Source organism: Arvicanthis niloticus, chromosome 2 (genome assembly GCF_011762505.2).
Source record: "Arvicanthis niloticus isolate mArvNil1 chromosome 2, mArvNil1.pat.X, whole genome shotgun sequence".
Classification (NCBI taxonomy): Eukaryota; Metazoa; Chordata; class Mammalia; order Rodentia; family Muridae; genus Arvicanthis; species Arvicanthis niloticus.
Window position 1 is genome coordinate 89,013,377 of NC_047659.1, and position 13,854 is coordinate 89,027,230.

A 13,854-nucleotide genomic window follows, 5' to 3' on the forward strand; every position below is an offset into this window, starting at 1 on the left:
GATGAGAGAGAGAGAGAGAGAGAGAGAGAGAGAGAGAGAGAGAGAGAGAGAGAGAAAACGGACTAGGGAGATGTTTTCTTAGAAACCAGAGCTAAGGTGGTTTTCAGAAGGATCTAGAAAGCCACTGTTATATTTCAACAGTTTATCTTGACAAAAAAATGTGTGCCACAAGGATCATTGATAGCACACTAAGTCAGACTGGGCTGAAATGAATGATATTTACTTTTTTTTTTTTTTAGGTTTTTAATTGGATATTTTATTTATTTACATTTCAGATGTTATCCCCTTTCCTTATTCCCCACCCATAAACCCCCTATCCCTCCTCCTCTTTTTTGCTTTTATACCACTTTAATTTCATGCAAGTATTAAGGTCAGCTCTAGGTTGAGGAACTAGCAATACAACAGATGCAAATAGTCAAGGAACAAGCAAGACAATAAACACCAATAGTCAAAGAACAAGCAAGGCAGTAAACAGAGTCCAGTGATCACTTCCATGATCACTATTTCTAAGGGCTTATCAGGATGACCAAAATATCTGAGCCTACTTCCCTGTCCTAGCCCAAAGTCATTTTCATGCCTGTAATTACTTTGTTCTCGACTAAGGTTTATATTCCTGCCTGTAATTACTTCTTTGTTTTATCCTAAGATTTAGATTCCTGCCTAAAATTATTTCTTTGTTCTAGCCTAATGTCAGATTCCTGCCTGCAGCCCATTTTCTTGTATTTGGCCAATGTCAGATTCCTGCCAGGCAGCCCCACAAAGCTCACTTCCTTTTTTTATTACATAAACAAGACTGAGTCTGTCTTAGGTTGTTCTGACAAGAATGCTTTTCTTACCCATCATGGAATATGCATTATCAAAAGCAATGCACTTCTGTCTTAGGTCAGTAAGGCTCTGTTCAGAATATTACCCATCCTTGGCTTGCCAGACTGTTAAATTAATAACTTTGTCTGGGGGGTTCATTTTTAGTTTCAAGTCATGTACTTTGACTGCCAAATGTTGATGTTGTTAAAGACAAGCTTTAACATGGTGAGCAGGAATAAAAGTATTCCCAGGACAAAAGGGCTAGCATGATCAAGATATATTTGCCATTCTTGAAGCTTGACCAAAATGGAACTACTGACCTCAAGCCATGGATAATTTTATCAGCATAATCTGCAGCATCAAAGCTCAGCAGAGCAGCATTTTTTAAATTCATAATCTCATTATGCAAAGTTAAAACATCCAGAGAGTTTTTAGAATTATGCCAAATACCCTACAAGTGTCTTTAGACTTTTTTTCTAGTTATAATAACTATCATTGTAAATTTTTGAAGTAACACAACTCCATTGGTATTTGGAATGACACTCAAGATGGTTCCTTATTCTTAAACTCTGAACCTCCTTCCAATAATTTGATAGACTAAAAAGCATCAATCTGTTGTTCCAAATGCCTATCTAAATTCTTCTATATACTCAACACACTAATAGCATTTTTTGCTAAATGATTAACAAAAGTAGCTGTCTTAACTTCTTGTGTCAAAGCAATTCCAGAAGCAGTGGTGCTAGCAATTAATGTGATTAAAGCTGTTATACCAGCAATGATCAAGCCCACTACCCTCTTGCTTCTGCTTAAAGCCTAACTCACTTCTTCCAGTACTTGCAAGCTTCCTTCAGAAAACTAAGGTTTTGTAATACTCAGGACAGTAAGACAAAAGTAGGTTGATAGACTCCCATAACAGACATGCCAGGTTTCAACACATTAACACAATTAGAAAGTATATGTTCAATACAACTTATAATGAATACTGTAGAAGAGACAAAAGTAATTTTAACTTGACAATTAAAAGAGCCTTATAACATGCACTAACACTGGTTTGAACTCCAAAACCTGTCTCAACTTTATCTCTTGATAACATAACATCATAGAGAACTGCAGCTAACTTCCAAATATGTCTCTGAAAGTGTCAACATTCAGCTTTCCAAATGAAGACTGCTATTTCCAATATTGGATTGATTTCTAGACTAGTACATGATTGAGTCCAAATAACTGGTCACCTTTAAGAAAAATACAAGAGTCATTATAACTTCTATTTTTGATTCTCTGTTCTACAAGTTCTAAAAACTTGAGGTAAAGCAGCTTGTTCCATCTGGTATATAGGAAAGCAAAGGTAGATCAGGAACATATGTCTAATACAGCTTCCAACTCACCATTGTCAGGGCACTTAGCAAGCTCACAGGTCAGTACCATTCTTTGTCTCAGCATCAGCATGTCTCACCAATCACTCGGGCAGCCACCATGCTCCTTCAGCATCTTGCAGAAAAAAAAAAAACGCAAACATACCCTCTTCCCCATATTAGATACCTGATCAGAATCATGCCATATGCCAGTAAGTGGATCCTTCTATTTTACCTGGGTGCCTAGTTGAAGGGTGACATAGACACTCAGTAGAAAATTCCTTGGCAACCAAATTTTTTAAAATTTTAAAATAAAAAGCATGATTTAAATAAATTTATGATATATGGAAATATGCCTCCTTTTTTGTTTCATAAAGATATTGTTTTAAGGTTCCATGGGCCCCTTCCACAATACCTTGTCCTTGAGGATTATAAGGAATCCCCGTAAGAAATTGTTGACAAAAAGTCTCAAATGCTCAGCTGCAATTGCCAGTTCCATTATCTGTTTTTTAATAGATATTTTATTTATTTACCTTTCAGATGTTATCCCCTTTCCCCACTCCCACACCCACCAAACCCCTATCCCGTCCCCCCTCCTACTTCTATGAGGGTGTGCCCCCACTCATCCACCCATTCCTGCCTCCCTGCTCTCAAATTCTCAGACACTGGGGCATCCAGCCTTCTAGGAACCAAGGCCCTACTCTACCACTGATGCCTGACAAGGCCATCCTCAACTACCTATACAACTGGAGCCATGGGTCTCTCCATGTGTGTTTCCAGGCTGGTGGTTTAGATCCTGGGAGCAAGTAAGGATACAAGGTGTGGAGCAGAGACTGAAGAAGGGACTGTCTGGAGACTGCCCTACCTGGGGATCCATCCCATGTGCAGTCTCCAAATGCAGACACTGTTGTGGATGCCAGGAAGTGCATGCTGACAGGAGCCTGATATACCTGTCTCCTGAGAGGCTCTGCCAGAGTCTGACATAAATAGAGACAGATGCTCACAGCTAACCATTGAAGTGGTCACAGGGTTCTCAATGGAGGAGTTAGAAAGAAGACTGAAGGAGATGAAGGGGCTGGCAGCCCCATGGGGAGAGCAGCAATACCAACCAACCAGAGATCTCAGGGTCTAAACTGCCAGCATGGGACTTAATCTTATTTTGGTATGTGAACTTTTCTAATGCCTAGAGGCTTATATGTAATCAAATTCCTAGCCAGAGAATCTAAAGGCAAAATGCAGTGAGTTTTGCTCCTTCATTATGGATCATGAAGGAAGTGAGAGAGTGGGACACTAAGAAAGAACAAAGCTAAGGGTTTTTCTAACTGTGCTGGCCACTGCATGGTGCTGAACACTGCTTGAGCTTAAAGAATTCTAACAGAGAATTCTTCATCCCATCTAAGAGCAGAATGTTTATGAATCAAGGGAGAGAAAAGAAATTTCCCTTTCTCCACCATCAAAGTCAAAGTGAGCATTAAGGTCTTTGGCTCTCTCTGAAAGCATCTCTGGAATCTGTAGTGACAAAGCCCTTGCTTGGGAGCTATTATTAGTCAGTCTGCACAAATGCAGTGTCTCTCTGCCATGCACTGTCGTATGTATATAGGGCCTCTCAATGTGAGGTAGAACAGGGACCTCTAGAACTTGGAGGACCTCCCTGGCTTTGCATTTCTGGAAACAGCATGGTGATTGCTCTTACTAGAGTCAGGAGTTTACACAGACAAGGAGGCAGGTTCCATATAAACTATTATATTCAGTAAGCTCTGAATCCAGGGCAGGATCTATGGACCTGAATTGGTCTCTTGAGTGTCAGTTCTGCCTTCTATGAACATTCACTGTGAGGAACTGCTCTTTTGCTAAGACACATATATCCAGGCAAATATAACCAGACAAGGGCTATGGATCACTCATGCTTGTCATGTGCTACTGGGGCAGAGAGAATGTCTTGGGAATTATTCTCCTGTCTCCAGGACCTCAGAGAACATAGAAACCCCTCTCTCAATCCCTGCCTCAGAATATATACTCCCTGATACTCCTTTGGAAGAAGTATTTTATAACAGCCCTAAACAAAGAATTTCTAGCACCCAGGGGTGGGGTAGGAGAAGGGCAGTTAAATATACAGATTAACTGTTCCCTGGACAGGGCTCTTTAAAAGCTGACCATCCATGGCTTGTCATAATCTTCTTTTCAGTTTATGTAAGAATCAACAGGGAAGCTAACTTAGCATACCTGGACCTCAGTGAGCCACAATCCCACTTCTTACTGAATGAACCAGTTCAACAATTTCTTCCTGTGATACAACCTACTGAAATTTTGTTTTGTTGTTTACTTATTTTGGGGACATGTTCTTATATAGGCTAAAAGACTCACTATGTATCTAAAGATAGACATGAACATCTGATCCTACAGTCTCCACCTCTAAAATATTGGAACATAAGCCCAAACATTCTGAAAGTTTTCTTTATAATATCTAATACACATGCATAAAATATATATAGCACTTGCCTGGAAATGTAAAACTATTAGAGACAAATAGCAAATGGGCTTTAGTATTTTAATAATTTCTCCAGACTCAGAGTGAATAAGAGGCACTTTCGTATATGTTCATCCCCTCTATTGCTGTTTTTAACCCCTGTCTTCCTTCTATCTTGCTTGATTCCATGCCCCTTTTTCTCATCTAGGATCCACATCATAGAAGAAACATGTGATATGTGGCTTGTTTCATTTAACACAATGATCTACAGTTCGATTCATTTCCCTTAAAACAACATAAAGCTTGTTCTTTATTATAGCTGAGTAATTAAAAATTTTCAGCTGAGGTTTTATGATACCACACAGATATCTAATAGAAAATAGGCCCTTCTTAGAAGGCAGCAAACTAAATACAATAATAAAAAAATATGTAATACTTATTGCTTACTATAAATATGATCTACTCTATACTCTCATATGTATTAACGGCTATAAACCTTATCTCAGTCATTAGATGAAGGGTGTGAGGTACCAAAGGCTTAAGTAACCTCAACATCACATAGTTATTGGATGATAGGTACTTTGTGACCCAAGAACTCTGAAGACAATATTCATGTGGTGAAGAGTAAAGTGGAGATTTATTAGGTTTCAGATCATCCTTGTATCCTAAGGCCAGGCGCATGCATAGTCAATCAGCAAGCAATAACTTTTCCTAAAAAAGTGAGCTGAGCTGAATGAACTTCAAAGAAGTAGGGAAGAGAAATACTGAGGTCGTCATAGAAACTTAAATGTCAGAGCCAGGAGCCAGAATAAGCAATACTCTGCCTTTGCTCCTGGACAAGCTTCAGGTTAAGTCCAGGAAGAAATCCAAAGGCACTGAATAGGTCTGTGGTTCTATCAGGAGTCAAATAGAAGCTAAAGAATAGAGCAAGGCTCCACAACTCCAACTTGAAGAGTACATTTATGTACCATGACTCTGAGCACAAGGCGTCCTCCATCTAGCGGCTTGTTTAAGCTCCGAAAATACATGCCATCCTTAATAGATAGACATTTATTTCAGTCTTGTCATTCAAGTGGCTAACTACTGTGACCACAACTTTCTCAAGAACGCTTGTCATGTTGAGACAAACCACAGGAATGACTGAGCAACACCCTGAGTACTCAAACTCTGAGGTACACTAACAGCTGTGTGACCCCAAGCACGTCAGTCTGGCTACTTCTCCAAATTCTCTGCTTGTAACTTAACAGCAGAGTGGCCTAGAACAGTGCCTCAATCCATGTATCATTCATCCACACATCCAAGGCCATCCTGCATCCCCACCTGACCCTCTTCTATTATAGCTGCTCTACTTGGCTTTGGTCATTTCCTCTCCTTTTCTCTTTCTCCCCCCCCACCCCCCCCACACACACCTTACTTCACACAGGCCACTTCATTTTCTGTCTTTCTAAAGAGAGACAGCATTTTCTCTGGTCAGGAGAGTGGAATGGGCCAATGCAATAAACATTTTGTGAGTCTAGCAAGTGCCCGCCCGCCATTTTAATGTCTTAGTTACTTCACATGGCCTCAGTCACCAGTCTCCTATGGCAACAGCTCTTCATTTTGTTTCCAAAAGTAAATAAAGCGTGTAACTTAACTTCCAAATCCCACTAAATGACAGAAAAGTTGGTACCCACTCACTCACATACTCTCAGCAAAGGTTTCACAGACATGGTTTTGATACAGTTACTCTGGGCCTGGACTTTTGAATCAATTATACACTTGATGGGTGCCAACAACATTTGTTCCTTCAATATCATGTTTTTAATAATTAGAAAGTATTTCACTGGATTGCAGAATGCTTCAGGCTTGCCAAAAGTGAGCTCCAGTAATGACTTCTGAGTGCTGTGAATGATTCTGCTGGGGCTGCCATCACAAAAATAAGCACTTCACTAAAGTGGAGATGATTTTCTCTTAACTCGGCCTGCTATTTGCCCAGTATTCACTTGAATAAGTTTGCCTTTGAAGACTGGAACCTTTCATACTGCTTATCATTGAATACAACTCAGCTATCTAGAAAAAAACTTTTATAGCCATTCTAGCATCAAACACTGGACACAGTGGTGTAGGATGAGCTCAGCGCTACTCAGCGTTTGCTGTGACGGCCCATTAAGGAGAAGCCAGTATGTCTCCCACTTGACAGATAGTTGTTCTTCCAGCCCAAGAAAGCAAGCCTCTGTCTATTCCAGATACTAAAGCGAAGGCTATGATGACTGTCAGTGCACTTACATTGCCAGGATTGGAGTCTCACAGGATTTCCACATCATAAGTAACACAGGCCATCAAGTGTCTCCTTCTTGTACGTGTCCCCAGCTTTGACCTTAATCATGAGACTCTCTGCTAAGTATCCTCTATCCCTTTGTATAAGTGTTTTCAGAACATACTGGAAAGTGCTCAGGATTGACAAACTATACTGTTATTAAGAAAAATAATTTAATCATAGACTTTTCAAAGGTCTGTGAATAGAATTCTAGGGAAGCTCCAACAGAGATAGTCAATGGGATTTTGTAATGTGAAACTTTCTGTGTAGTCAGTCTCAGTTTCTTAAACTGAGAGTCAGTCTCACTGGACCAAAAAGATGAGCAAGTCCAGGAGTTATTTGAACAGAAAAAAGGGGGAGGGAGTTGGTTTTATAAAAAGTTTTTGTTGTTTTGTTGTTTGGGATTTTTGATAGGACCAGGGACTAAATGTAAGGCCTAATACATGCTAGGTAAACACTCTACAATGGAACTACAAACATAGCTCTAGATATTGGTCTTGAAAACACAAGTACACACACACACACACACACACACACACACACACAATTTTCTTGAGAATTTTGTACAATGTGTTTAAATCCTGTTCATGCTCCCCACAGCTCTTTAGCTCTTTCCAGGTCTCTCCCTCTCCCTCTCCCTCTCCCTCTCCCTCTCCCTCTCCCTCTCCCTCTCCCTCTCCCTCTCCCTCTCCCTCTCCCTCTCCCTCTCCCTCTCCCTCTCCCTCTCCCTCTCCCTCTCCCTCTCCCTCTCCCTCTCCCTCTCCCCCCCTCCCCCTCCCCCTCCCCCTCCCCCTCCCCTCCCCCTCCCCCTCCCCCTCCCCTCCCCCTCCCCCTCCCCCTCCCCCTCCCCCTCTCCCACTTCATACCCCAGCCAACATTATATCATTTTTAAACCATCAAGACCAATTTATGCTGCCCAAATATACTTGAATGTGTGGTCTTTCCTTGTAGTGTGCTCAACTTAACAGGAGCTAAATTTTGAGTAAAACCCGACTCTGCCTCTCCTAGAAGCTAACAGTGACTGAAAGCGCCATGACCCAGCTCCCATTTGCCTGTTGGCATTTGGTCTGGCTCAAGCCTGCATGGGTTGTGTATATACTGTTACAACCCCTCTAGCTGTTCTTTAATGGCAAATAAGGACTGTCTTGTCATTCGTGACCACTAAGAAATGTTCTTCCTTGAAGTGATTTCTGTTAGACTCCAGCAGAATACTTTCCAGACTAAAAATCTAAAATACTTGTGTCTAGATATTTATCCTCTTAGGCAAATAGTAGAATAAGGTATGGAAGTTAAATTATTCCAGAAATGTATGCAAGTAATATTTGAGAATTTCTGAACTTATGAATTAAATTGGCTTATAATATAATACTTTAATCAAGTATTTATCTAATTTGCAGTGAACTCAGAAATATATACCAGATGTTATTAAATCACCTAGTTAAGTTTTATAGTATCCTAAAAAGCAACTTTATATGTATTAACTCATAGTGTTCATGCCAATTCATAGAAGTAAATGCCTCTAATCAGTAAACAAAGGAACCAAAATACAGAGAAATTAAGTAATTGGTTAAAGATCATAGAAATAAAATTTTGCGTTTCTTTCTTTGTAATGTGTGGACATGGCTGTGCTGTAGCACGTGTAAGGCAGAGGACAGCTTGCAGGAGCTTGTTCTCTCCTTCCACATGAGGGTCCCAGGAATCAAAGTCAGGTTGTCAGGCTTAGCAGTAGACACCTCTACCTGTTAAGCCATCTTGCCATACCATAGATAAGAACCTGGACCATCAAAGCCTGACTCTAGAGCTGAGGTTTTAATAGTGACAAAAGTAATATCATTTGTTTAAAGAAAGATAGAAGAGTTTATTGAAAAATATAATTGACCAAAGTAGGAGGAAAATTTAGAGTTTCAATCTAGACTTATCTTCTTTCCCAAACTAGAATATATTTTACCACCTAAGTTCACTGGATTTCGACAAAGGCTTTTCTCCAATAGAATTTTCTGAACTGTGGTGAGAATACAGACTAACAGTGGAACTAAAATTACTTCCCCAAAGCAGGCCATGACCATGAAAGAGATTAGACATGTAGAACCACTGTAAAGGAATCACACCACCTCCACCCCCTCCTTACCAAGCCATGCAGGTTAGATGAAGCCCTAAGTCCCAAGTCTCTTCTCTTAGGTTTTCTGTTCCATCAGCCTCTACACCTCAGCCTGTAAACTTGAAATTTGAAAACTAGTTGGCTTGCTTCTCCAGATTGTGACCTTACCATGGCAATCTGAGCTTGCATGCCCTTCACTAACCATCCTATCCATCTATCCTTAACAGTCCTGGATATCAGATTATGATGCTTAAGGCCCATCCTTTTAGATGTAGTGCTTTAGGGAAGAATGTTCTTCAGTATGGACCAAACCTCATTGCATTTGACTTAGAACTAAAACATTTCAGGTATTGACATTATTTCATAGATTTCAAACATCCAAAGTTGGAGTTTTAAGGTTTTTTTTAAATCTGGGTAATATATGCAATATCTTCAGCAATGGGGTATTATCTTCTAGTTCTGATGGGCAACCAAGAGGACTCACAAGAGTCTAGATTGTCTGAGGAACTTCTGGAGCCTCCATGATCAATGCTTGTGGAGGTATCTCACATCTAGGACATGGCTTCTATGACAGCATAGCCAGGCACACAGGGTAACTCCTTTGAATGGACTTTTTGTATCTTTGTTCCTGTTATATGATAACAGGTTTCCATATGACTTACTCACAGGGCCTTCATTTTTCTTAATCCTCCCTATTCCCACCCACCTGCCCAATCCTCTTCCACCCTGCCTGTTTAGCCCTTCCACTCCCCACCTTCCTGCCTGTTTAACCCTTTCCATTCCTGGTACTCCCACTTTTCTACTTACATTTCTTTCTATGTTCTTCTATCATCTCCTTTTAGGGAAGTTCCTCCCAATATCCCCTTTCTAGCCTCCTGGTTTCCAAATGTACTCCAAGATAAATAAACAAAATTAAAGCTTGATTCTAGGACCTGCATAGGAGACAGAATTACAGCATTTGTCTTTCTGGGCTGTAAAATTATTTCCAGTTTCATCCTTTTGCTTGCAAATTTAATTTTTCTTTACAGCTGAATAAGAAAGACTCTGTCATACATAAGCACCACGTTTATCAGTTGGTGGATGTTAGGGCAGCTTCTGTTTCCTAGTTTCTTTGACTAGAGCAGCAATTAACACGGATGTGCCAGTAACCCTCTCACAGGGTGTAGAGCCCCCTGCTTATATGCCCAGGACAGCAGGATCACATGGTAGTTTTAGTTCCAGGTTTTTTGTTTGTTTGTTTGTTTGTTTGTTTGTTTTAAAGAAACATCTGGACTATTTTCCAAGAGGCTATGCTAGCTTACACTCCCAATAGTGTATAAAAGTCCCCTTGTCCCCATATATTTGTTGTCATTTGTGTTCTTTGTACAGCCATTCTGACTGGGGTAACATGGAATCTTAAAGTAGATTTTTAATCTGCATTTCCCTGGTGGCTAAAAATGTTAAATCCTTTTAAGTGTTTTCTGGTAAAGTGTGTTTCTGTTTTTGAAAAATGTTTATAGTTTTATTGCCCATTTTGTAATTAGGTTATTTACTTGGTGTTTAGTTTTTTAGTTCTTTGTATATTCTAAACACTAATCCTCTGTTGATCATATGCTGGAATAGTTTTTTTTTCCAATCTATGGGATGGCTATTTACTTGATTGACAGTTTCCTTTGCTGTACAGAAAAAAAAGTCAGGAGATCCCATTTCCATATTCTGTTTGTAAGGGTTTTTTAATTTTATATTTTCTTTGATTGAGGGATCCAATTACTCTATCTCGTCATCAAGCCCTGGTATTCTGTCCTCTTCATGATTCATCTTGCTAATCTTTCTCTGAGATTTTATTCAACTTCGTAAGTTTTTCATTTCCTGTTTAATTAAGTCTGAGGGATTTTTTTCAGCATTTCTACCTCTTTATTGAATCTAATTTTCATATATGATGTATGTATGTATGTATGTATGTATGTATATCCCTCTGCAATGCAGATACCCTACTCCTTGGTTCTGAGAGGATGTTCAGTGCTAAGTGAGCATGTTTAGGTTTCTAGTGAAGAGAAACTCACTTTCTGGGGTCAAGTGTACTGATGTAGCTTTTGTAAAGCCCAAACAACTCTGTGATGTCCTCTGCTTTGCATTTCTGAGTGGTTAAACTGACAAAAAGCCTTACAAAGACATAAAATAAAAGTAACTAGTATTACCTCCTCTAGCTGGGGTGGGAGAAGAGAAATGTCTATGAATCTACCTTTCAGTCTGATATCTCTTTAGGGAAAAATGGCAAAATCAAAAGTAATCATAAAAATTGATTTAGTGTTAGACTTAATCCCTAACATTGAGTTTGGCCCTCAGTGTTGTCAGTTCCTGGACATATGATCTACCAAGGCTTATTCTTCTACAATAAATTAAGATTAGTAACCTGATTTACAGGATGGTATCAAAATTATGAGGAATTTGTGTACACTACTTAGCATATACCAGACATACTGACACATTAAATGCTTAATTAAAAGAAATAGTTATTGATAATGGTGTTATTCCAAAGCATTTAATGTTTAATCATAGTCCTAATTTTAAAATCAATTAACTTTGCCTAGGAATAATGTATAGTGATTTAGCACAGCTTCTTTGCAAGTATCTAATCTAGGTTTTGGGTTTTTCTTTTTAAGTGACACTACTCGTAAAATTAATTTGGATTTATGCCTTACAATTGTCTTAGCACTATGGGGTTGGTACTTTTTTGGCATTTCTCAAAAAACTGGCAATAGTTCTACCTCAAGACCCAGCTATACCACTCCTGGACATATACCCAAAAGATGCTCCAACATCTCACGAAGACACTTGCTCAGTTATGTTCATAGAATCTTTATTCATAATAGTCAGAAACCTAGATGTCCCTCAATTAAAGAATGGATAAAGAAAAAGTGGTACATCTACACCATGGGATATTTTTAGCTATTAAAACCAAGACATTACGAGTTTTGCAGGCAAATGGATGGAACTTAAAAATATTATCCTGAATGAGGTAACCCAGTCCCAAAAGAACATGAATGGTGAGTACTTGCTTATAAGTGGATATTAACTATAACATACAGGTAACATGTTACATTCCACAGACCCAAAAAAGCTAAACAAGAAGGACGGCACAATCGAGGAATCTTGCATCTCACTTAGAAGGGGAAATAAAAGTCATAAGAGGAAAATGGAGTGAGGAAACTGGGAGGGAGAAGGTGGGAAAGGGAATAAAGAAGCACAAGAGTGATGGATAGATGACTGTGAAAATGAATGGAAATCTACAGCTGAAGAGAGTGAGGAGGTGGGGAGCATCTCCAGGAGGAGACAGAGACCTGGGTAAGGGAGATGTCTAAGAGTCAATGGGGATGACCTTAGCTGTGCATCACTACAATGGGAATATGGAACCTGAAGAGGCCACTTTCTATAGCTAGACAGGAACTCCAGTGGAGCAATAGAGACACCAACCCACCCACAAAACTTTCAACCCCAAATTTATCCTGTCTTCAAGTAATACAGCCACAGGGGAGGAAGCAGAGACCGAGGGAGTGGCTAACCAATAACCAGCCCAACTTTATGCCTATCCCATGGGCAAGCACCAATCCCTAACACTATTAATGATGCTCTGTTAAGCTTGCAGACAAGAACATGTCCTTTTGAGAGGCTCTACCCAGAAGCTGACTCAGGCAGATACAGACATACACAACCAAAGAGTGGATAGAGTTTGGAGACACTTATGGAAGAATGGGATGAAGAATTGCAAGCCCTGATGGTGATAGACACTCCATAGGAAGACCAACAGAGCCAACTAACCTGGACTCTTGAGATCTCAAAGTCTGAACCACCAATCAAAAGAGCATACAGGAACTGGACCTAGGCCTTCCCGCACATATGTAGCAGATGTGCAGCTTGGTTTTCATGTGTCTCCTGAACAACTGGAATGGGGGCTATCCCAAAAGGTGTTACTTGTAAGTGGTATATGTTCTACTAGCTGGACAGAGTTGTCTGGCTTCAGTGGGACGGGATGTGCCAGTGTGGGAAAATATTCAGAGGAGCCTCCACCTGCTCAGAGGAGAAGGGGAGGGCAGATGTGGGAAGGATTTTGGGAAAGAGTGATCTGGAGGGGGACAGTGAACAGTATGTAAAGTGAATAAGTTAAAAAAATATTTTAAAAGAAAGAAAAAAGAATGGGCCATTTAAAAGATAATTTCCTGGGTTTAGAATTTATATTTACATTATCTATATCCAGTTCTAATACCTTGCCTGAAACACAAACCAAATCATCCAACTGCTGGCTCAATACCTTCCTCCTTAACTAACAGGCATCATAGTCACATATACTAAAGTGAGTTCTTGATATTCTTGTACTCACTTCCAAACCTGCATTTCCCTCAGTCATCCCACAAATGATCTCATAACTCACTGTGATCATAGGTGGGAAGTCTCACATTCATCATTGATATCTCCTCTTTTTGATTCTCAAGAATAAAAAACCATTAGAGTGACTATCTGTCTTAGCTTAGGCTTTTCTGCACACCCAGACAGCTTCCTTTAGGGCTGAATGAATAATTTACAGTATTTCAGGGTAAGTAATATATCAAGGACTTTAGCTATCCTGACAATGTGTGTTTTAATGGTCTATCCATAGTCATAAGAATGGTAGCTATTCTCAGGCTCAATAGGATGTAATTTCTTTTTAGCAAGTCTGATGCATATAATATGCTTACTAAATTTCTAATATTCCACCAATAAAATTTAGTCTTGGGTCCTAAATCTGGTAGGATTCTTCAATGAGACAAAATAGCCTCATGTTGATGAGTTAATTAAATTGTGTGCCTTTCTTCATCATTGA